This window comes from Manacus vitellinus, unplaced genomic scaffold (assembly GCF_001715985.3).
Source record: "Manacus vitellinus isolate BGI_N305 unplaced genomic scaffold, ASM171598v3 scaffold_49_pilon, whole genome shotgun sequence".
Taxonomy (NCBI): domain Eukaryota; kingdom Metazoa; phylum Chordata; class Aves; order Passeriformes; family Pipridae; genus Manacus; species Manacus vitellinus.
This window is the reverse complement of record NW_021940603.1, coordinates 5,785,227-5,807,977: the sequence shown is the minus strand read 5'-3', so window position 1 is coordinate 5,807,977 and position 22,751 is coordinate 5,785,227. Positions and strand designations below refer to the sequence as shown.

The following is a 22,751-nucleotide window of genomic DNA, read 5'->3' as shown; positions in this document are numbered from 1 at the left end:
CCATATGCCCTTTGCAATTAAAAGAAGTGATACACTGTCTTAAAAAAACCCCAAACAAACAAAAAAACCCCACAACCCAATAAATAACCCCCTAGAAAACCAACAAACAAAACCTCCAGGCTTCAATATGCTATTTAATGTTGCATATATTCAGGGACTAATATTGATACATGTTTAATAAATTTTAAGTCTTCTCCGTGGTAGATGTTGATGACAGCCAGAAACCTGACTGTGACATCCTGACAAGCAAAACCTGGAGTAGCTGTGTGTTACTTGGAGTAAAATTTGTTTTCTAAACAACAATAAAAAGTTGTTTACATTGATGTGCTAAGCCCAGAGCAACTGCTGTAGGCTGTTTCAGCAATCCAAACTTTTCTTTATTATGAAAGTAACAATAAAAGGAAGTGATTAAATGCAAACAAATAGCTCTGATAGGATTGTAGGGCTGATTAAAATGAACAAAATCTGATGGCTAGAACATTATCATGCTCCAGATTTGCTCCTGGACTAGAATGCAGGTGTTCTTATTTCCTGCATGGTTGGGAATGGTTGCAATTCCTGCTGGAAGTGGGATGGGCTGAGCAGGAGGCACAATAACTGCCTTCAGTGTGCTGGGCCTGGCTTTTGGCACATTCATCTTTAGTATTTTGCTTCTTAGTAATTAAGGTTTAGTTATCTGATTTGAATTTTTTTAGAATTTTGTGTGTATCTGGTAGCTCTCACCAAAGGATTTTCACATTCATGATACATGACATGCATACACTCACTTTATAACAAACAGGAAATGTTGGAGGACTGTATTAAGTAATCTTTTCTTCTAAAAATGTGTTGTTACCATTTATGTCAGAAGCAGGTGTTGAAGCCTGGTGAGAAAGCCTCCACCTTATGGTGGCCATAGAGATTCTTCCTTGAAGGTGGAGGTTTGGATCTAGGTTTGTTTTAATCGACAGGAGCTTTTCAGTTGTCACCAGTCAGAAGATTGTGCCCCATGAGGATGTGACAAACTGCACCAAAGAGCTCAGGATGTTATAACCTCACAACTGGCTTGAGCCATACGAGTACCTCTGCCCAAGTCACAGAAACAGGGATGTGGTGTGGAGAGTGAATGGGCAGATTAATGGACAACAAAAAATTCATACCGAGGCGTAAATATGCCTCAATGTGTAAGTCTCAATATGTGGCAGCATCAACAGGGTGCTGGTTGCACCTGGGTGATAATGTGTGTAGCTAAACCAGATTGCAGCACTCAGCTCACTCAGCCTTGGTGCTCGAGCCAGGATTTGTTATCGAGCTTTAGCCCCGTGTCTGTCGTATTGTACCTGCCACCCCTAGGAATGTGCACGCTGAAACTGAGTTGGTTTGTTTGCTGGAAGTGTATGGAAAATATTTGTTTGGGTGATGCCAAACCACAGACCCAATGCATGCAAACATGTACAGAAGCACACGCTTGCAAACACATCACTCTACATAACACAGTCTCCAGAAAAAATATTTTTCTATCAGTTAAAGGGTTTACTTTTGCTACCTTTTCCCAGCTGGAAGACTTAAGAAAGGAATATGAAGTCCCTGTAAAAACAGACACTGGCTGAGTACTCTGCAATTTAGCTGAAAATACTTCTGTGCTAATGTTTGTGTGTTGCCAGTTACACAGATGAACCCAAGTCCTTGGTGCTGATCAATAACTGACCAAAAAGAATAGCTTCAAAATTATTTGACCCTCCCTGGGTCTGAAGTGGGGCTGCCTCCTTCTGTGCTTGAGACACAGATGGTGTAAGCCAGGTACAACAGCTCAAGAGGAACACACAGACAACTGAAGGCAGAGAATTAAAAAACAGTAGTTTCTGGTCTATATGAGCTTTTCTTTATCAAAAGGCCTTTTTGTAGCACATATTTTTATGTATCTCTTTTAGACAAGGTGGCTTTTTTTAGCTTGAAAGTTCTGCTTGTATTTCATTATATTTCAAAATAGCCGTAATTTGTTTGGAATCTCACTGCTGTTTAATTGTTATCACTGGTACATCAGCACTTTGGTTTTGCAAAGGTGTTACATGCAAAATATCACATGGCTGCTATCAGAAGGGCTTCCCTGCACTTTTATAGGCGTAATGTGTAGTGAGAATTATGTTAATTCTGGTGGTATTATCTTATGGTTCATATATATGTTTGTGTTCACATATAAATGTATAGATTTGTATATTTATATCTGTTCATTAAAATATACAAACATATGAACACGTTTTTTTGCGTCCAATGCAAAGTGGTAGCTTTATGAAAAACAGTTGCAATGTAAGACACTTTTCCACTTAAAGATTCTTCTATGAGTCTGTATAATTGGTTTGTAATTGTTTCTGAACTGGATGAAGCCTTTTGAGGTTTAACAAGCTAAATTCTACTAAGGAGCATCAAGAGATGCATAGCCATGCTCTGTAGTGTGTGATAGTGTTCTTTGTGGAAGAGGTTTCTGTATCAAATAACAGGATTAAAAAGATCTGGTATATGATCAGTTGTTCAGGATCATAGAGTTAATTGATTCTGAGCCATATATCATAAAACTCAGTGGGAATAAGACTGAACCTGATGAGAAGGCTGCTGAGCGACATTTTCAAATCTGCACAGCTAATTTGCAAGGTCTGAGTCCAACCAAGTCATCTGATTTTCAGAGGGAAGAAGCAATGTCAGTTCACAGTAAATACAATGGTATCTCTAGATGAGTTGGTAAACTCATCTTTTACTTCAGTGACTGAACAGATATGCAGACGTTTAAAAATAGCAGCCCTGAAGTTTGAAAATGATGTGTGATGCATATCAGTTTGGGATTCACATGACATTGATGGGATTATGAGGAAGATGTTTGATAATCATAAAGATCTCTTAGTAATAGAGATAATAAAAGAGGTTTTAACACCTCTGATATTCTGAAGATGTTTGCCATTTTGCTTGCCCAGAACTGCTTCAGCCTGGCCAAATTAAATGCTTTTGCAGCAGGTTTAGTTGACTCACCCCCCTCAAATATCCATTCAGCTGCAGCGATCTCCCCATGGTTCAGGGAGCCCAGAAACAGAAATTATTGATATGCAGTGTATCATGCTCACAAAGCCTAATTAGCTGAGGCTGCCTGAAGTGCATTTGCCAAGAGAAGCAGGGAAAAAAAATTGTCAGGCTTGGGCTTCTTGGTCTGTTGTTAGAAATGTGACCGTTAGGAAATAATGGGAATGGCAACTTAATCTCATTGCATTGTTGAAGCTCTGGGTTTTTTTCAAGTTTATTTGGAATCTGAAGATCTAGTGCTGGCACTTTTCCTCACAGTCATTGGTCCTTTACTGTGTCAGTGATGCCCAGTTAAAACACATGATATAATCCTGAGAACAATAATACCTTCTAGTCTGCCAAGTTTTTCTGTATGAAAGTGGACCCCATGTAATAGAGGTCCACGTGGTCTCTAAGCCAAGGTTCTTAATTTTTCTTTCCATTTTATTCTTAGTTGTTGTATTTCCTTACTAAACTGATGTGACATCTAGCTAGAAAACTAGGGAAGGAAGAAGACCAAGACAAAATCAGCCAAATCATTAAAGTAACAGAAGTCAAGATTATTAGGGGTAAACTCTTTTTTACTAGATTTACTGAGTTATTGTACCTCCAAGGGACTTCAGACACTGGGAATAGTCAATCCAAATCCAGTCACCACCTTAAGCACTTGGATTTGTAATACCTCTGTTGAGCCAAACTGAAGAGTTCATCACTTTTAGAAGACACATTTTGGTCACAAAGAAAAATCTGTTTGTATGCTGAAAACTTGTGGTGTAAAAGTTGTAATTGTAGTCCAGCAGGACATGAAAGAAGTCCTGTATAGAATCCCTAAATTATTCTGTCACAAATATTCCAAGAAAAACAAATTGCTGGTCCTGTTCAGGGGTATTTCAGTATCTGATACTGGAAAAAAAAAATCCCTCTCCACAGTTAACATATTGTAAAGCTCAGACAAAATAAAACCTTGTCTCTTCCTTCTGAACACAAAACCAAGATGACTAATTCCAAATACTTTATTTATTCAATCAGAGGCATTTTTAAATGCTGTTTTAAATGCAGCATTTTTATCTGTTGCAAGTTCATCTATTTCAGAAATGCTCTTTGTGGAGCCACATCTATGTATAGGTCACAAATGAGACCAGCAGATGCAAAACTGTAATGAGACATGATTAATTTAAAATATTTTAAGGTGTATAGACTCCTTCTTAGCAAGATTTTTTTTTTTTTTTTTTTTTTAGTTTTCAGAACTTAATCAAGTTTATATTCGCACTAATGGAAGGGGAAGTACGTGTTGTTCTGGTTTAAAAAAGATTGCTTTTGCAGAAGCCCTGAATTTACACTCCAGTATTTTTATCAGATTGTTTGCAGTCACTGCCTGTGTCACTGCAGGTTGAAGTGATGGAGTCTGGAGAGTAATGTTAACATGATTCAGAGAAAAATAATTGACATTAGTCAGCACTTGTCTCTCATGTACTTTGGGTCATGACCTGTTCTAAACTAACTTACTTTGTTCCTATTGAGCAATGTAGGAAGGAAGATTTAAAACCAGCAGTAGGGTATTAATAGTGTGACAGGAAGAAAAAGGTCACTGGAAACAATATGAAAGCTGATTAATAGGAGCATCCTCATATGTGAATTAGAATTCTGCAAATGACTTTTCTATTTCTTGTTCTTTCCCCACTTCATTTCTGGAGCAATACATCTGAACAGGTGCATCTGAAAAATGAGACTTAAAGCCTATAAGATTTTTTTTTTCCATCGAATTTCCTTTGTTTTTTTTCTGAGAGCATTAGTGTGCACTAAGCAAAATAGAGTTCTAAGCTGTCTATAGATTCTGAAGAAGAAATCACCAAAAAACCCCAACACCACCTGTCACCCCTGCAGCTTACCGTAGAGCCAGAGACAATAAGGTGCTGCTTAGTCCAAGGGGCAGCACTGGCACAGGGACAAGTATATGGGTTGGTCTTAAATATATTTAGGCTGCAAATGAGAAAAAAAAATTCTATGCATTCTTGAGCACTTTTGTCGGGGCAGAAAATGTGATTGTCCATAAGAGGGGAATTTCTGGTTTTATGAGGAGAATCCTGAGATGTGGTGACTGCAGACAACTGGAGATGATGACCCTTGGAAGGTTTGTAGATCATCTTTGGGCAACAGGCAGAGAACAACAAATGATACACTTATGTCAAATATGAACTCTTATCTACTACTGTCCCCATTTTCCCAACACACCTGCCTGAGACTGGAGTGAGATCTGTGGCAGCCTAAGTAGTGTGTCATAGCAAAGTGCACCATATGTTACCCAGAGAAAAGTTATCCTGGCTTCCTATAAAATACACATAGCAATTAACTGCTGCTACCTTGATTTCCACCAGGAGCTCTGCATAAGCTACTATGCCCCCAAGGCAGCAGTAACTTATGCTCTGCAGTTTGCAGGCCTTATGGATGCACCTGCATACAATTCATCTGCATTAGGAGCCCTGGGTGGAGTTTTGCTTTGCATGGTAGGTCTATGCATACAGAACAAGATGTTTCAATCAACTGTGATGCCCCTTTCTTGTTACTTCTTCCATCTGTGGTGGCCAACATGCAGAGTGGCCCTTGACATGACACAGTTTCTCAAATATATAGTTCTAAGTTGACTAGTGAGACCTCAAAGTTGTACCCAACTCTTTAGGAAATAGGTGAGTGTTGTAAAAGTCACTACAAATTTTACGTTGCCAGTATACTGTGGAGGAGACTCTCAGGTATAGCTGTGATGCCAAAGAAGGCTAGTGGAGAAACCATCTGGGAAAAGAAGTGTGGAAAAGGCCTGTGGAAATTAGGAAAAAGCATTCTGAGTGGCTGTTCAAACAGGATGGTGAAGTAGGGACTGAATACCCTGAATTCTGTAGTGATTTTGGAGTCCTGGTCCATGCAAAAGCAGCAGAACAGCTAAGCTCTTTTGAGGTAACTGGGAAGTCTCTGAGTGTTCCAAATAAATTCCCAACCAACAGCTTGCTCCATGACACTTATTCCAGAGGAGACTGGAAAGTTGTATATCAGGCTAGAAAGGACATGGTCAGTGACTGACTAACAGACCTGTAGATGTATATATAGGACTTTTATATATATATATATATATTATATATATATATACTATATATATATATATATATATGTTTGCTAAGGTTTCTTTCCAAAAGTGTTAATAGATCTTTAGCATATATAGAAGCAGAAGTCAGAGAGTCCCTGCCTGTTTTCTGAACTTAACTGTGTAATTGTCCCCTAGATTCAGGACCTGGATTGTATTGTTTTTTAAGATCAGTTTTCAATCCATCAGGACATTTCTATCCAGCCTGTTCTCATGACTCCCAATATCTCAGTGTAAAGTCAAAGCATGCAAGGATGCTGTGCACTTGGTCAGCTGGTAATATTGTATATGTCAAATTCTTTACTGGTATTCAGGCTGTTACAGAGGGTGAAATTTCATCACCCATGCCTCTGCATTCAAAGCTACAAATAGCATAACTCTCATAAAAGGAACTATGGAACTATTTTGAAAAACTGAAGGGAGATTCACAATGGTGTTCACTGAAGTTCTGGTGTGGGAGCTGTCATTTTGGTTCATCTCTGAAATGCAACCTGTGCACAGCACTAGGCAAACATGAAAACTTCATTTGCTGCAGAAAAATCATGTATGGATACATCTTTTTGCAAGGCAAGAGAAAGAGAGTTTTCTTAAGTGCATTTCCTGATTGTTTTGGTTAGAAGAAACAAGACTGTCAAATCCACCTAGACAATTTCTCTATTCTCCTGCAACATTAAAAATGGAGCAATACTTCTGGCACATCCTGCATGACCTGGTGAAGAAAATCTAATGGTTTTCTATTATGGTTAGAAAGCAGTTTGCTGCATATCCTTGCTCTTTGATGATGTTGGGAGATTTGTGACAAGCCTGAGTGTCCTGTCTGAACTCGTTCTTCCAATTAATGGTAAATAATTCTGTAATAACATTTGTCTAGGAATGGTTGAGTAGTAGCAATATTCCCTTAGCCTGTTCTCTGTTCCTTGGCCCATGCAGAAATTTTAGAACTGGGGATGAATAGGGTAAGGAAAGGGCCTTGAGACAGCTGGAAAGGCAGGCAGAGCAACTGGACATTGAAATACAAATTCCCTAGTCAGGTTCTGCAAAGTGCTGAGCATGCTCCCTTCAAAAACCAGACCCATATCTCAAAATGTGTGCTCAAAGGAAGACACTTTTTAATGTTATGAATAACAGAAGAATAAAAAACAAAGTAGCATACTTAGAGAATTCACTTTAAAGCAGGAAACTGAAGAAATCCTGGACTCACATGTTATTATCATTTACTGTATTGGTCCTGACTCCGAGGCAGAGTTCCTCCTATCCCAAGACCTATCTTCAAGGAGGTCATTTTCATACCTGTATAAATGCTACTCACCCTTCTAAAGTCAATGGAAACAGAGGCTCTGCTCTCGGACACAGGATGGGAGAGCATTGCTGGCAGACTTGTGTGTGAGCTTTACTGTTTTCACCTGCAGAAAGCAGAACCACACAGAGCTGTTCTGTCCTGGGGCACGCAAAGCTCTGCAAGAGGTTTCCATGCTGAGCAGGAAGCCTCTGATCTTCAGTGTCGTTGGTGAAATTAGGGAGATGTGGCTGAAGATCTGATTTTGGTGCCTAACACATGGCAGAATACTTTGAAATGATGACCTTTACAACTGGTGCAAGACATTTTCTCCTGTGGCTTCCACTCTGGAATTGCAGTTTAACCAATAGCCCATGATTCTCTGTCCTACTGGGCTGTTCACTAGTTTTCCACCACTAGATAAATTACAGTGTTTTTCTGTATCCAAGGAGCTCTGACTTTGTTACAGCTGTTGTAGAAAGGAAAAAGGGTTTTATTGCAGGCTGGGCCATGTGTTTGCACAGCTGGTGCTTCATCTGATTGTTGTGATGCAATTGTACCTTCAGCTTCTGCTTTGGTGGGGCTGTAGAGTGCAGGGAAATCGTTCTGGTTCTCTCATCTTTGCTGGGCCTCTTGTGAACCAAAGGCAGTGATTGTTTGGAGGACTTGTTGGTAACAATATCAGCAATGGATCTTCATGGTAGTGAGGCAAACAAATCCTAAGAGAGGAACAGCACTGTAATGAAAATTCATTTAAAATTATATTACGTGCTTTGTTTGCATTAGCCTTTTAAAAAATATGTGCTTAGTAAAAGGAGGGAAACAATAAGTGATGTAGTAAATGAAAATGAATGATTACATTTAGATAAATAGATGTTATATTTCAGAGCAGATATTGACCACGTGCATTGTGCTTCACTGATCTTTTTTCTCAATCGCACGATCTGTGCTAATTGACACAAATACATTTCCTGTAAGTTGACTCAGAAAGCATTTGTCATGGCTAAGTTCATGGTAACACAGAACAGTTGGTAGGAATAGCAGCCTAGTGACTTCCACTTTGATAATGCAGTTACTTTTTATAGATATTTAATACCAGAATTTTGGTTCCTATCAAAAATCAATTTAGCAGATTTATTGGTTTGAAGAAGGATGTTAAATAATTATGTTAGACTGCTCAGTACAAATCACTTGGAGGCTATGTAGAATTCTTTCCTAGCATTGATAGCAACATGAAGAATCACACATTGTTTGGAAAAAGTGTTAAAATTCCCAGAAAATTCTGTGAATCTTTGGGTGAAGCAGTAAAAATATCTCGTATCTGTTAATCTTGTTCCCTCACTTACCCTGCTGCAGCAAACTGTCGAAGGTTATGTAAGAACAGGGAAACTTTCCTTAAAAAAAACCCAGAACTTTCGGTGAACATACTGAAGATCAGAGCTTGCCTACTGAATTGGCTCTTCCATTCGGGTTTGACAGTCTGTGCTTTTTTCTTCTTGTTGTTTATTGACTCCATGGGGAAAAAAATGAAGAGAAGGCAGCTTCACCTCTTTTGTGCTGCTGTGCTTCACAGGTTGCAAGATCCTGCCTGTTTCTGGACAGTTTTGTTTATTTTCTGGTTGCTCCTGCACCAGCTTTGGAAATGAAAGGTTTATGATAACCACTGGTGTAAACACCTAGAGCAAACAGCCAAAGTGCAGAAGTGTTGCTATGTTTTGACATATCAAAGGTTTCTAATCACAACAGAATTGTGGCTTTTCTGGTTTAGTAGCAGAGCTCTGCACAGCCCACCAGTGGGGTCAGTCAGGGGGAAAAACTGGATATATTTGTACTGTTGCACTTGCAAAAAGTCTAGTGAACTAGAAACCACCACTGTATTTCCACTTGCCTGAGCTACATGATTCCAGTAAAGAGCAAAAGACAAGGGGACTTTTGTGTCTGTAAAATGTGGCAGGTTACAACTACGTTTTCCTTGTGGGCATTTGCAGCTAAGATGAGCTGAGATTACCCACAAATCTCATTTCCCTGTGTCTCGGATGATATCAAGAGCCTTCTAAAATGATTACAAGGACTTTGATCTGTCTCCTGTGCTGACAGCTGACCGTGTGGCATTGCCACATGGCAAGAGGGATAAGGAAAGCTGCCTGTGCCTGGCACAGGGCACACTTTGGCCTCTGTGACTCTCAGTGTTGCCTTTACTTATCTCGGATAACACTCCTTTGGTAGAAAATTTGTCAACTGACTTTTTTGTTGGCCAAACTCTTTCTTTCACTATAGAAAGCAATTTCAATAATTTGCCTAAAAGTGAACTATATTTGTCTTCCAGAGAAAACTCTCCATTTTTAAGTGTCAGTTAAGCAATCCAGATCAAGCACCTAGTCCAATCTTCATCTAGTAAAGGCCATGGCAGTTGCATTGAACATTCTCTGGAACAACATAAACCTTTTTACCTCCAGTAGACTTTAACTTGCCCATGTAAAAATCAGATTTTCTTCTCTTTGTAAAACCTTTAACATGCATTAGTAAGCATCTGATAATAAAAGTATTCTGTCACCATAACTGCACATCCTTGTCCAGGCCAGAACCCATTTAGTTCTTGTCAGTGGGGATGAGAAAAAGGAGAGGCAGTTTTGGAGATCCCATATAATGCATGAAGGATAGCTGAGCACCTGTGGAACATGACCAAAAGTATGTATGAGTAGAGAAAGTTTGACATGAGAAATGTATTAATGAATAGTAAATGTGTGAAAAATAAAAGGAAACAAGGGAAAGTTGCCTGATGGTCAGCAGTATCTAAAAACTTAGCTTTGGAGTGAAATGATATAAAGAAATACTCTGGAGAGGACATCTGGGCAACGCAGACAGATTATCCAGTTTTAGCAAGAGCAACCACTGTTTCTGGAGCAGTATCACATGTTTGGGATGTCATGGTAAGATTCAGGCCTGTACTTGACCAGAGGCACTGCCCAAGGTTGGCATCCCATTACTAGATGTGGAGAGATGATGGGGTGACTCCAAGCTGTGTGTGTTTGTGCAGGCACACTCTAATCCCAAACTCATTCTTGAACTGATTTTCTTCTTGTGCTATCCCAGTTAGTCCTTGGATCTGCAATACAGCAGCCTGGGATAATCCTAGGGGTACAACACTGTACTCATATCTTTATGGAGTTATGGTCCCACCAGCCCCCAACATGCTGCTTCTTCCACACAGGACTTCTGTGATGCGTGGGCTTGTGAGGGCTAAGGGTGGGAGAAACAGCCTAACACCCATACTAGGGATTTCTTCTGTGGAAGGCCTATGTATTTAAGGACCTTTTTCCATATCTCTGAGTTTTTATAAGTTGGAATGAACCAGAAGACAGTTGAAGTCCTCACTTAGATCATGTCAGTAAATTAGAAGACTGTTATAAGCAACAATCAAAAATACCAGTTCAACCTTTTTCAAAAAAGAAGAGGGGAAAAAATAACATCCCTTGTTTATTAAGTACCAGTGCTTTTTATTCATTTAGTATTGTTTAATAATTATTTTAATTTTTCTTTATAATGCCACATAATTTCTAACTTTTTGTTATTTTATTTTTATTCACCTGGCTTCTAGCCAAGGACATCATAATGTCTCAAGATGTTGACCCTATGAATACTTCTCTAACTCATCCTGTCAGTGTGGATGATTTCCAGAACTGATTGGTCTACTGTAGAAATCTTGGAAGAGCTTTACTCTTTACAAGCTGTGGGGAGCAAAATGAGAATTTAGTGTCTGGATTATCTTGATTTTATAATTTTTCATTGATGTAAATTAGGTACCTTCACTTCCTTCATTCAAACTGGGGATCTGGATCTAAGTCATTAAAAGGTCCCACTGTAAAACTGATTTCAAGGTTCTCTGGGGCATTTAATGTTTTTCATCTTTTGCAAACTCTGTGCTAGAGAAAATACTGTTCACATCCAAATATGTTAAATTATGGTAGTCCTGTGTTTATGTACTGTGTTAAGCCTACAATTGCTGTATCTTTATGTACAAACCATAGCATTTAAATTTTGCAGCTTAAAAAATTCCAGCTATTTTCTAGAAATTAGCTGAAGGTTTATCTCTGAGAAAATCTAGCACTAGACAGACAGGCTGGGCTGTCACATGAACTCAGAATGCAATAAAATCCAATATATTTTAGAAGTTTCAAATATTACGCTCTTTGCTTATACTTCACTGGATTTCTTGAGGAATTTAATGTGAAAACTAGCCTTAAAGTTAATATTTCTACTAGAGGGACATTTTATTAGGCTTTGCTCTTTTGCTTATCATGCCTTTAGCATGTTAATAGCTATGTATTTTAAGAACAGCAAAATACATATCTGTATAGTATAAGATAATGTGAGAAATTAAAAACAGTGGATTCTCTGTCTTCCTTGCTCTAGGTAGCATGTGACCTCATTTTTGGTCCATGCCTGTAAAAATACCCCATCCTTTAAACACAGAGGTTACCTCGAATAACCCATCCCTACACAGAGTTATATTGCTAGCTTTCCAAATCATACAAATTACTCTGAAGTGAAAACCGCAATGGAAACAGTCCAAAATCACATTCTTGGCTCAGCTCATCATACCCTACGTTATTTGCCAGTTCCCTTTTCTGTGAGCTTTTGGGATGGTTTATAGAAATGTTCTGTGTATCACACTGAACACTCAAACCAATGTTATATCCTTCACATTCATTAATTGCTGCTATCAAGATACAGGGTAAAGAAGGCACAAATTATTATAAGTAGAGTAGCACATGTATAGCTTGAGCTTATTTATTACATTAAAAATTGACTGGTTGTGTTGTGTTTGTATGCTCCTTCTAGTAAACATTGTAATTCAATACCTGAAAAGTAAATAATGGAATCAAAAGATGGAAAACATCTTTGTGATGTGCCACAGGGTGTATTGGTATTGCTCAGAGCTTCAACCAGTCGCTCACAAATTTCTGGGTGGCTAAAGTGCCTTTGAGGGACTGTTTCTCAGAAAGGGATTTCAGTGTAAGACTACATATAAATAATCAGAATATCTGATCTGCACTGGGTATGTTTCAGGAGAAGGAATTTCGGGAATAAAAGAGATGTATAACTTTGGGAGGTGGTAATTCTGCAACATACACGCTGTTGTTTATATTGTTTTATACAAGAAAATTGATTTCTCCACGATGACTTGGTTATAAGACTCTAGTCTTAACATCCACTATTTAATAAATGAAGACCAAGATGGACAAAAATTACTCTGTAAACAGAAGGGGAAGGGAATATTTAAAAGCATGCCTGAATATTAAGAAGAAACTTTCTGGTATGTTCAACTGAGAGGTGCAAGTAGGATCCATAATGCTTAAGACATTTAGAAGAAGCTAAGGATCAGATTATGATATCCTTCTGTAGCTGGTATGTCCCATGAGTCTTCAAACAAATCTAATAAAAGCCAGTTGGATTAGGAAAAGAGGATGTTTTTCTGTAAAGGTAAGTGTATCATAATCTCACTATTAAATGGTAAATCCTCTGAAGAATTTTTCCTAGAGTACTTTGGAACAGATATGTTATTGCTATCCTTAACCATAACAGACAAAGTAGGGCTGAATTATAAAGACAACTACTTTCCCCTGTAGAGGCAAGCAATATAATTCCAGATCCTGAAAAATGAAGCAGTTACATGTTTAATCCCAGTGTTTGGTTTCCTCTTTATTCATGGGAAGGAGAGATTAGTTGGTGATCTCAACCTTGAGTGTATCAGCTTGCAGAGCAGTTTGTTCTGAGACTACTCCTGCTTCTGACTAATGATTCATGCAGTAGATTCTCGAATGGACTGAAACTACACTTACAAATGCTGCCATGGATTCAGAACATCTCAGGTTTACTGCAACATTTTGATATCAGCCACTCATGGATGTTTGTACTGCCACAAACATTTGGATAATGACTACTCTTCACAGTTTTTTAGTCTCATTTGAATATTGTTATTCATTCAGATGTAAAAACTATTTGTTATTAAACTATTAATTAAAAGATTTTATATATATAGTCTGGAAGCAAAAAAAATCTGTATAATGTGAATGACCAGCTACACAGCATAAATTAGAAATGGGAAAGAGTCCAAGTGAATATTTCAGGAATTCTTTGTGTAAAGTTTGTTCATCTACAGCCCTTTCTCATAGCCCAGTGAAGTCAATGAGAGTTTTGGGCTTTTGGCTCAGGCACTTCAATTGTCTGTCCTACAATTACAATAACAAACACAGCAGTAGTCTGTTTGCAAACAGCTGGTAATTGGAAAAAGGGCTGAAGTTGTCAGCAAATGTATTTGTCAGCACTGATTTGACCAGTTGTACACATTACCTTAAATGACATTTCTTCCCTTCCATGAGGAACATAGAGTCTGAGTCCAACTAGTTTCCTCAGTGCCTGTCATGCAGTGAGCACAGCAATCTGTGGCGTGTACCCTTTGCATGTTAAATACCCTCCAGCACTTGCTTTTTATTATACAGAATAAATAGGCTGGTTTCCAATTCATTTATCAAAAAACATTTCTGGTAACACAGTAGGCATATTTGTGACAAGTGGAGATAGGCAGTTCTGTCCAACTTCAGATTTGCCTATTGATAACAGTAGATGCTAAATGTTCTCTCTTGGCAGGAGAATGGTGGCACTTTTAGAAGAAAAAGATACCTTCATCCAAGCTATAGTGGTTTTTCTTTCTTTCTTTTTTTCTTTTTTTTTTTTTTAATTTAATTCAAGAACTATTTATATTGGGCATTCTAGTGCACAGTTCCCTAAGATAGATCAAGCTTGTGTAATAGTCAACAGTGCTCACAGAGGAGTTGATTGAATTCTCATGCTTTTTTACATCTCATTTAAAGGTTCAAATATCTCCTCTGAATTTATCTGCATTTCCAAAGGTCCATCTGCCTGAGAATCCCTGGCTGAATCCCTGGCTCAAGTGGTACCCACTAGTACTATGGTACAGATGCCTTTCTTGCCTGCATGATGCAAGTGCTGCTTGTCTTGAGCTTTCTCACGTTTCCCTTTTAAGTTTGCAAGAGCCACCAGCTGTCACATCAGCTCATGGCCATTCTTCTGTTTTCCACTCTCTGTGTGTGGATACTTACTTTTTTTTTTTTCCCCTTCTTTTTTTTTAAAGAAAGTTGATGAAAAACAAAAACTGCAGTCACCAGTCACATTTGTAAGCTGAGACAGGATTATTTTTTCTGGTCTGAGGTTTGTATGTTTTTTCTTCTTTATGTTTTTTGGTTGGTTCACAGGCTCTGATAGCAAACGTTCATGGATGACCTGTTATTCATCTCTTGGATTTTGAGGTTTGTTTGGTTTTGGTTTTTTCTGCTTTGCCATCTACCCCCATCCTCACCCATTATATTTTCTGTTCTTTTTTATCCCATTTACTTCATTCATCCCTAAGCAGGTGCTTTTACAGTCTGGACATCCTGTAGTAAAAATATATATTGGCATAATGTTCCTTCTAAAATTCCAGGGTTCTTTATGTGGCCTACAAATAGGAGTCAAGGAAGGGATTACTGGTGGCTATATCTCAGCCCTGGTCTTTGTGTCTCCTGCTCCTGTTACTCTGGCAGTTGTAAAAACAGGAAATACTATGGTACTGTCTTACTGTCATTGACATATGAAGAAAAAGTAAAGCACAAAAGTGAATTAAGGAAGTCTTTTGTGAAGCAAAGCAAAACACTGGAAAACCAAGCAAAAAACAAGATGAGTTTTGTTGCAAATGATTTTTATTCCCTGTGGCAATAGGACCTGCTGTTTTCTACCTTGAGATGCAGAGAGCAGAAAGCTCTTATTTCTCCTAATTTCAGACAGATCCAGATTTGGATTCCTATGGTTAGAGAGAAAAATAATGGGATGGAGAGAAGACATGAATCTTGATACTCTCCACTGCACTGATAGGGTGAAAAGATACATAACAGGCTTCATGTGAGTTAAACCCTCTCCTGTATTTCATACTTATGCTATTCTCACTTCTTGACTGTAGCAGCTGTCATGGTTTAGTGCCATAGTTTCCTTCCATGACTTTTCAGATTGTGGCTATACAGATTGGCATTAGATTTTGCCTTTACAATATCCTCATAATAGACTGAATAGTCTGCAAGGAAGTGAAAGTCAAACAATAATATATAGGCAAGGGATCTTTGACATTACTGCTTTTGCAAGCATCAATTTTGCAGTTATCATGTTAAGCATCAGTTGATGAAATTAAATAATAAATTGCTGAAATATCAGCAATTCATTATGATGCTTAACTAGTAGAAAAATAGCCAGTGTGATGAATATTTGATCAGTTGTGATGATAGCACTATTGATCATGCACTAGCTGTCTAGTGAAAGTGAAGGCTTATTTGGTCTCTTATGTCTTTTTCTTTACCTTAACATTGTCGGTGTCTTCCTTCATGCTCTTTCCTTGTTGCTTAGTAGACTTCCCTTTGGGCTATTAAAGATGATTTTTTGCATTGGCAAACTTCTCAGTATCTTCAACCACCAACCTGTGATCTACTGGATGGACAGTGCAGACCCTGGATCGTCACAAACGTCCTTACTGAGATACTTGAAAGGTAAATTCTAAAGTGGGAAATGGAAATTGTGAAGTCAAAATGATCACAAATGGAAGCTGGTTGAAAATTTGCCTGTCACAATTTTTCTACCAGTAATTATCACGTCAAGACTAGAAATATTCTATCCACAGGGAGCTAGTGGATACTATGCTTTTAAAAATATTCTATATGCGTGATAAGACTTCCTTCTCTGTTGGCTTGCTAATAGTTTTGACTGTTTCTTTTGAAATAAGAAACAGATGGCAGCATTCAGTGTAATAAGTGCAGCAAAACATGCCAGCCAATTAAGGATGTTTCAACTGACTGAAAACCTGGATCCTTTTCCAATATTTTCATGAATTTTTTCCCCCTCTCAAGGAAATTTTTATTTATCATTTGTTTAATAGAATCATAAAATTAAAGATTATAGGAATCTTAGGTCATTAAATCTCTAGCAATGAACCTAAAAACCAAGAACTGAAATAGTTTATGGATTTCTTGTTTTCCAAAGGTTTCTTATTGTCTTCCATAAAATAAGAAACCCCAAAAAGCAAATACCCTTGTTAATGTGAACTCCATCTCTCACTTGAATAGGCCAGTATAAGCTGTATCTGTATATGATCTTAAAATATTTACTAATAAGTCAAACTGTAGTGCATCAAACTTAATTCAGTATGTTCATCTTCAAATATTATAGCATTTAAATATCTGTTTCTTAAATCATTAATGTCAGGTTCCTGATATTGTGAAATTATAATTCCAACAGTTCACTTCTCAGCAACACTTTGTGGGTGATATATTCCCCATTCACTTCCTCATCAGGGAAGGTTGCTGTCCTCTCATTTCCTACCAAAATTAAGGAGAGTTTAAGATGTTTTAGATCCCTCAGAAAAAAAGATTCTTTGTCTCATGCTATGAAATCAAAATTAGAGGTCACTGCTGAAAATGCAGGTCCCTCCTGATCTGCTTCTTAAGCACCTGTTAATGCCTTTATCCCTTTCTAGCAGTCAGTATTATTGAGACTTTGAAAAAAAAAAAGGCATTTTGACTTCTAATATATGATTTTACTCTCTGATTGTGTAGTACTTTGATCATTTTTTGTAAGATATTTTGCAGTCCTTTCCTCACTGCTTCACTTCAGAAGTAGAACTATGCAGGTTTCACTGCTTTAGGATTTTCAGCTCAACTTTTATTTCTTTATTTTATTCTACTGCTTTCTGTTGCAGCATTTCTATTCTTAAGATTATAGTCTCTAAATGTCTACTCTAATACCATCATCTGTATTTCTCAACTAGTCTTTTGGAATCGCTCTTCTTCAATGACTTCCCAATTGTAGTCAATGAGCTTATAAGAATGTAACTTAAAGCAAAACTGGTGCCACTTATTAGGGTCGATTTAGCCTATGAAAGATATGAAATTCTGCTTCAGGCAGTAAAGCAATTTTCAGAGTAGCATATCAGCTTTTATCAGGCTTCGTCTGTTCTTCCTCAGTGAAAGTATTCAGTCTGTTTATGGGTGACTATGGTCACTCTGGGAAGCATTTGGTGGTAGTTAAGGGTAAAATAGTGGTTGTTCTTCAAAATTAGAAACAATTGGTAGCTCTCCAGTGATGATTTAAATTCCTTTTTTAAATTCATTCAGACCACAAAGCCCTGTGTTGTTCAGTGATTGAATGCATTTGAACTTATGGAACTTTTCATATAATGTTCTTCTCCATTGTTTTTGGCTAAAACCCAAGCCTCACATCTTCTGGTTGCAGGATTCCTTTTTGCAAACTCCATCATTTGCTGAAGCCTCAGTGTAACATGAGACCATCCCTGTTTTGCAGCAGGCAGCACATTAAAGGTCTGCCTGTTGACCAGCTGCAAAGACAGGTGTTATTCTCCTTTTTGCTTCTCTCTTTACTTGGTCTTGTAACTTCCCTAACAGTGTCAAGTCCTGAATGAAATGAATGATTAAACTTTGTACGCTTGGAAAAAGCTGTAATTCAGGCGGTGTGGAGCTGGGGATTTTGGCCTAAAGTTGAATGTTCTTAACTGCTTGTTTGCCACATTCTCATTGGGTTCCAAGAGTCTGAGCCAAACTGGAAATCCAGCTCATAAGGATAACTGCAGGGATCACAGGCACTGAGCATTTATCTTTCCAGGGCACTTAGCACTGACAGCACCTGTCACTGCAGAGGCTGCAGGAGCCTCGAGGTTTGGATGTGGCACATGTGCACTTTGCCTCCCTACCAAGAAAGAACATGCACACGAGTGATTGCATGTAAAAACACGTGTGGGTTCTCAGCACACCCCTCCCACCAGTATCTATTCCACAGGCATGTTACCTGTGGGTTAGGTCTGTCTCACTGCAGTCATGAGGCTGTGTGAGTCAAAGACTGCTTCTGTTGTGTTCAGGGATCTGTAAGAAGAATAAGTAAGGCCTGAGAATGATGTGCAGTGAGATCCAGTCCAAAACTCAGTCTAGGTTCTTGACCCATTGTTGACGAAATGCATCTCTTCCTGCTTTTATCACTATCACAGGCTCCCAATATTCTGTTTAATATCTCATTTAAACCATAGCCTTCTCTGCCACAATCATTTTCTCATACTTGCCTGTATGATATCATCTGTGGTGTTCTACAGGTAACATGGAATAACACATTTTAGGAGCTCATTATTTCTCAGGGGAAGGCAGCTCCTCTAACAGCAAAGAAATGGCAACTGGAACTTAAGCCAATCCAGAGCTTTAACTTTCTTTCTACCCAGTGAGAACAACTCAATCTAGTAATGCTTTATCCCTCAGTTAACATAATTCTGGGGAAAATTTACCGGTCTACATCAAGTTTATGGGCCTGTCTCAACCACTCAACCCATATCTGGTATTGCAGCCTGGATGACTCTTGGAAGTATCATGGGGAAAACTTAATACTGCGGCCCTTGGGAAGATATTTCTTTAATTTTTGCAGTGGTTATGACAGTGCAACCTGGCCTTATTATGTACTAAAAGAATTTATGTTGCTGTCTATTAGTAGCTAATGATGGTCAGCACAGGATAGAAAAGCCATGCAGACATTTTGAAAACCTTTCTCTGACTCATGATTTCTTAAAAAGTATTAACAAGTCAGAGTACTGACACTGTAACTTCAATTAAATTACAGTTTAGTGTTTGAAATAATTTTTTATTATTAATTTGATTAACATAGTAAACACTTTATATTGAATATTTGGATATTTTGATGTATTAAGTTTGAGTGAAACAAATTATGGTAACATTTCTTTAAAAAGGATCTATTACAAATAAGAAATTATCATTCAAATGCTATAAGGTGGCAGTAACTTCACACACTAAAATAATTAAAAATACTGAAGTCACAAATGTCAGTCATTCTTAAAACTAACCACATCCATTTTCAGCTTTTCATTGCATAGTCAAAAAGCATTAAGTGAACTATAAAATATGTGGAAAAAATAACTTGGCTGATGGGACAATAATTTCATCCATCAACTAGTAAAACTCCAATCATACTAATCTTACTCTGTTCTAGCAGAGTTCAGGCAAGCTTCTGAATGTTTATTAGCAATTTTTATTATTTATTTTATTATTTATTATTTATCTTTTAAAATTATAATGAGTTAGAGCATGTAGAAATGCTGATAATTCTAGGTTTTATTTCTTTTTCCTTTGTCTGTCTTAAGTGAAACCCTAGTGATGCTCACAGGCATTTTTCTTAGGGATTGAGTATATCTGATGAGATGATCTTCAAGATATTTAAAGCAAATGCCCTCGCTCACAAAACTGTATCAGGATATGTCATTTGCTGAACATGAATACTGAGAGTGTTGTTGTGGCCACTCTAATATTTCTGTTATACCTGATCAAAATGTTGTCCTTGACTTATGAAAATATTATACATTATTTACTGCCTAAAATTGTATCGACCCGTAGATTTTAGTCAGTCACAGGACTCCTGCTGATGTCAATGGAAGAAAGTTATTGTTGAAAGTTGCTTTAGATGCTTCATATTATTTGCTTTTAAAACACAATTGTATCTGGAGCTTCTGTTGCTTGAGGCAAAACATATTACTTGGAGATTACTCTTACTGAGGCAAGGGATTGACAAGCTTATATTTCTGAGTACATAAATCAAGATATTTCTGAACAGAAATATTCCTTTAAATCTTTCAAGATTATTTACCTCTGGTAATGTGTAAAATTGTATAGCCTTACAGATCCTGTTTACTGGAAGTGACCTTCACAGGAAAAGAGTGACCTTGTAACAAAACCTGTTTCCTCCTTTTTCTCTGCCCTCACATGGGGTATGGTTGGATTTCCATAAACAACACAAACAAAGCTGCAGTGAGATGTGACAGTAGAACTGTGGTACTTTCAGTTCAAACCTTGCTTTAAATGTAGACCACTAATCTTCTATTTCCACAGTAGTCTGCTTGGGCAAAGCAGATTAGAAATCACTCTTGTGAGAAAGTTTTGCACCCACATTGCCTTGGTAAAATGACAGCAGGATGCCTAAGTCAGAAGAATCAGATCCTAAATTTCTGTTGTGAAAATGTGGATACTTGATTGTATTGTGAAAAAAGTGAATATTTTTAAAATGAACATGTTCCTATTTCAGAGAATGTTACAGGGTATTATGGATAGCTATACTTAGCTTGCATGGTAACTAATAAACTCTTTTATACTTACAAGGAAAAACTGTGCTGACACTTGCTGTTGGAATATGACTCTTCAGTCAAAAATCTTTTTTCCACATAAGCAACTAATGCAACTCCAAATCTCAAGTACTGCACAAAAACTGTGCATTGAGCTGGCACCTATTTTTCTTGAAAACATTTGTAATTTCATTTTTGGACTGTAAGGAACTCTGCTGATTGATCCAAAAACCACCAGCTTCTCCAAAATTCAGTTCTCCGCACAGTATAATGACTATAATCCCAGCATCAGATTTATCATGTTTTAATTTGACCAGATATGTCAGTAGTTTAGAGGGTTTTGCACTAATAAATTGCTTAAGGTTAATGTGAAGTACCTTCAAATCATTGGAGATTTCATTGTGGAAAATACTTTGCAAAGCTGCATATCCTAAATGGCTGCACTCCAGAGTCTGGAATTCAAATCTCATTTACTGTAAATGACTGGCAACCAGAAGATGTATAAGTTTTTTTTTTTAACATACTTAATAGAATATAGGGGAAAGGGGGCTGATTTTTCAATTTCCATATAATACACATGGACTTATTCAAGAAATTAACTGTAAATAAAAGAAATACTTGTCAGATAGTAATTAGGATAATGTGTGTAATATTTGAAAGTCTTAGTGTGAGATTTGACATATTCTCAAGTAGTGCGTGTAGAGATCTTTCTGTTGCTTCTGTGTCATTTGGCAATCCCAGTTCAGGTGAGGTTACCTCAAGTTACAGAGGCCTAATGGCAAGAGAGGAAGAGTTAAAAGGATGATGAGTGCTTTTCAAAATCCCACATAAAGACACCCAGTGCAAGCTATATGGATGTGGGTGGGCTCTAAACAGGGAGACTCATGTGCAGCTGATAAATCAATGCTCATTATTTGTGGTCTTCTCTACCCTAATCCACCACCTGGGAATTAAGCAAATTCCTAAATAAAGGAAATTTGGGGTTCAAATATGGGCTCTTATTTTTAAAACTACGTATGGACTTACATAACATCTCATAATTGAGTGGAGTATTACTCTTCATAATGCTATGAGTAGTAGGCTTTGTTTAGCTCTATGTGCTTTCAGGATACAATTAAAAATACAGTAGCTTTTATCCTAATTTTGATAACTGACAGATATGTTTATGAACATTGAGAGGGATAATGTTTTGTGTTAAAGAAGTTTGGGGGTTTTTTTATGATTTTGGGGGACTTATTTATCCATCTACTTCATCCCATAGCAGTCATCACCTCCCCCATTCCTATGAAGGAGATCCTATGAAGTTTCCATTCTGAGGAGAAAGAAAGAAAGTAAATTAGAGCAGAGTACAAATAATGTCCCTAAATATTAATGAAGGACTTTTAGTAGGTCTTGCCAAAGACTGTGGACTAATCAGGCTCTTGATGTGCCACACAGTTCCCATTGCCACATGTAGTAGACTGAGAAACTTGGATTCTGTTTTTAGCTTTGCCATTGACTGGCTGGTGTAACCCTCGGCCAGACATTTAATGCCTTTGTGGTTTTGTTTTCCCTATTACACGTAGCCTGTTTTGTCTGTTTAGTTTGTAAGCATGCCTGGACAAGGAATTTCCCTGGTGGTGTTTGTATAATGCCAGGCTAGCAGGGCTTCAGTCTTGGCTGGAGCTTTGACGTGCTACCTGGGTATGAAATTATTACCATGTTGGTACAGTTATCAGTTATCCCAGTTTATGCTGCACTGACAGTTTGTTTCATTGACTCTTAGTAGGGTGGATGAAATCAGAGCAGGTCTCCATGTATTCCCACAGCAGGCATTGTAGAGCTATGGAAATAGAATAATCATAACAAAGAATGTGTTGGAGCCTTCTGTGCAATCCTGGCACCGTTTGGGTTGTTGTAACAACCCTTTCTTTCTTTGGGCTGAATCGGTTTCAGGATAGAGATTGTAATGCTTTGAATGGAAGCCACAGTCTCTGCAAGACACCAAGTGAACTGTGGCAGGTTACATCACTTGGGTTAAACACCTCTTTTCACAACCATGGCACTTGCTGGCACACTCCGCAGCGATGTCACGGGCTGTGTGTGCTCAG

General features: G+C 37.9%; 1 long non-coding RNA gene across 7 annotated transcripts in view; it reads left to right on the top strand.

The window, feature by feature from the left end:
• LOC108643027 overlaps window positions 1–22,751 on the top strand; it is a 121,914-nt gene that overhangs the window by 77,200 nt on the left and 21,963 nt on the right. The window contains exons 1-2 of one of the 7 annotated variants that reach the window (XR_003916088.1): window positions 14,603–14,669; window positions 15,894–16,030. The exons of 4 other annotated variants lie outside the window; for them this stretch is intronic. This is a non-coding gene — a long non-coding RNA (uncharacterized LOC108643027). Of the gene's footprint in view, window positions 1–14,602; window positions 14,670–15,730; window positions 16,031–22,751 lie in introns of those variants that run through there. 2 more of the 7 variants (XR_003916087.1, XR_003916092.1) reach the window with 2 other exon arrangements.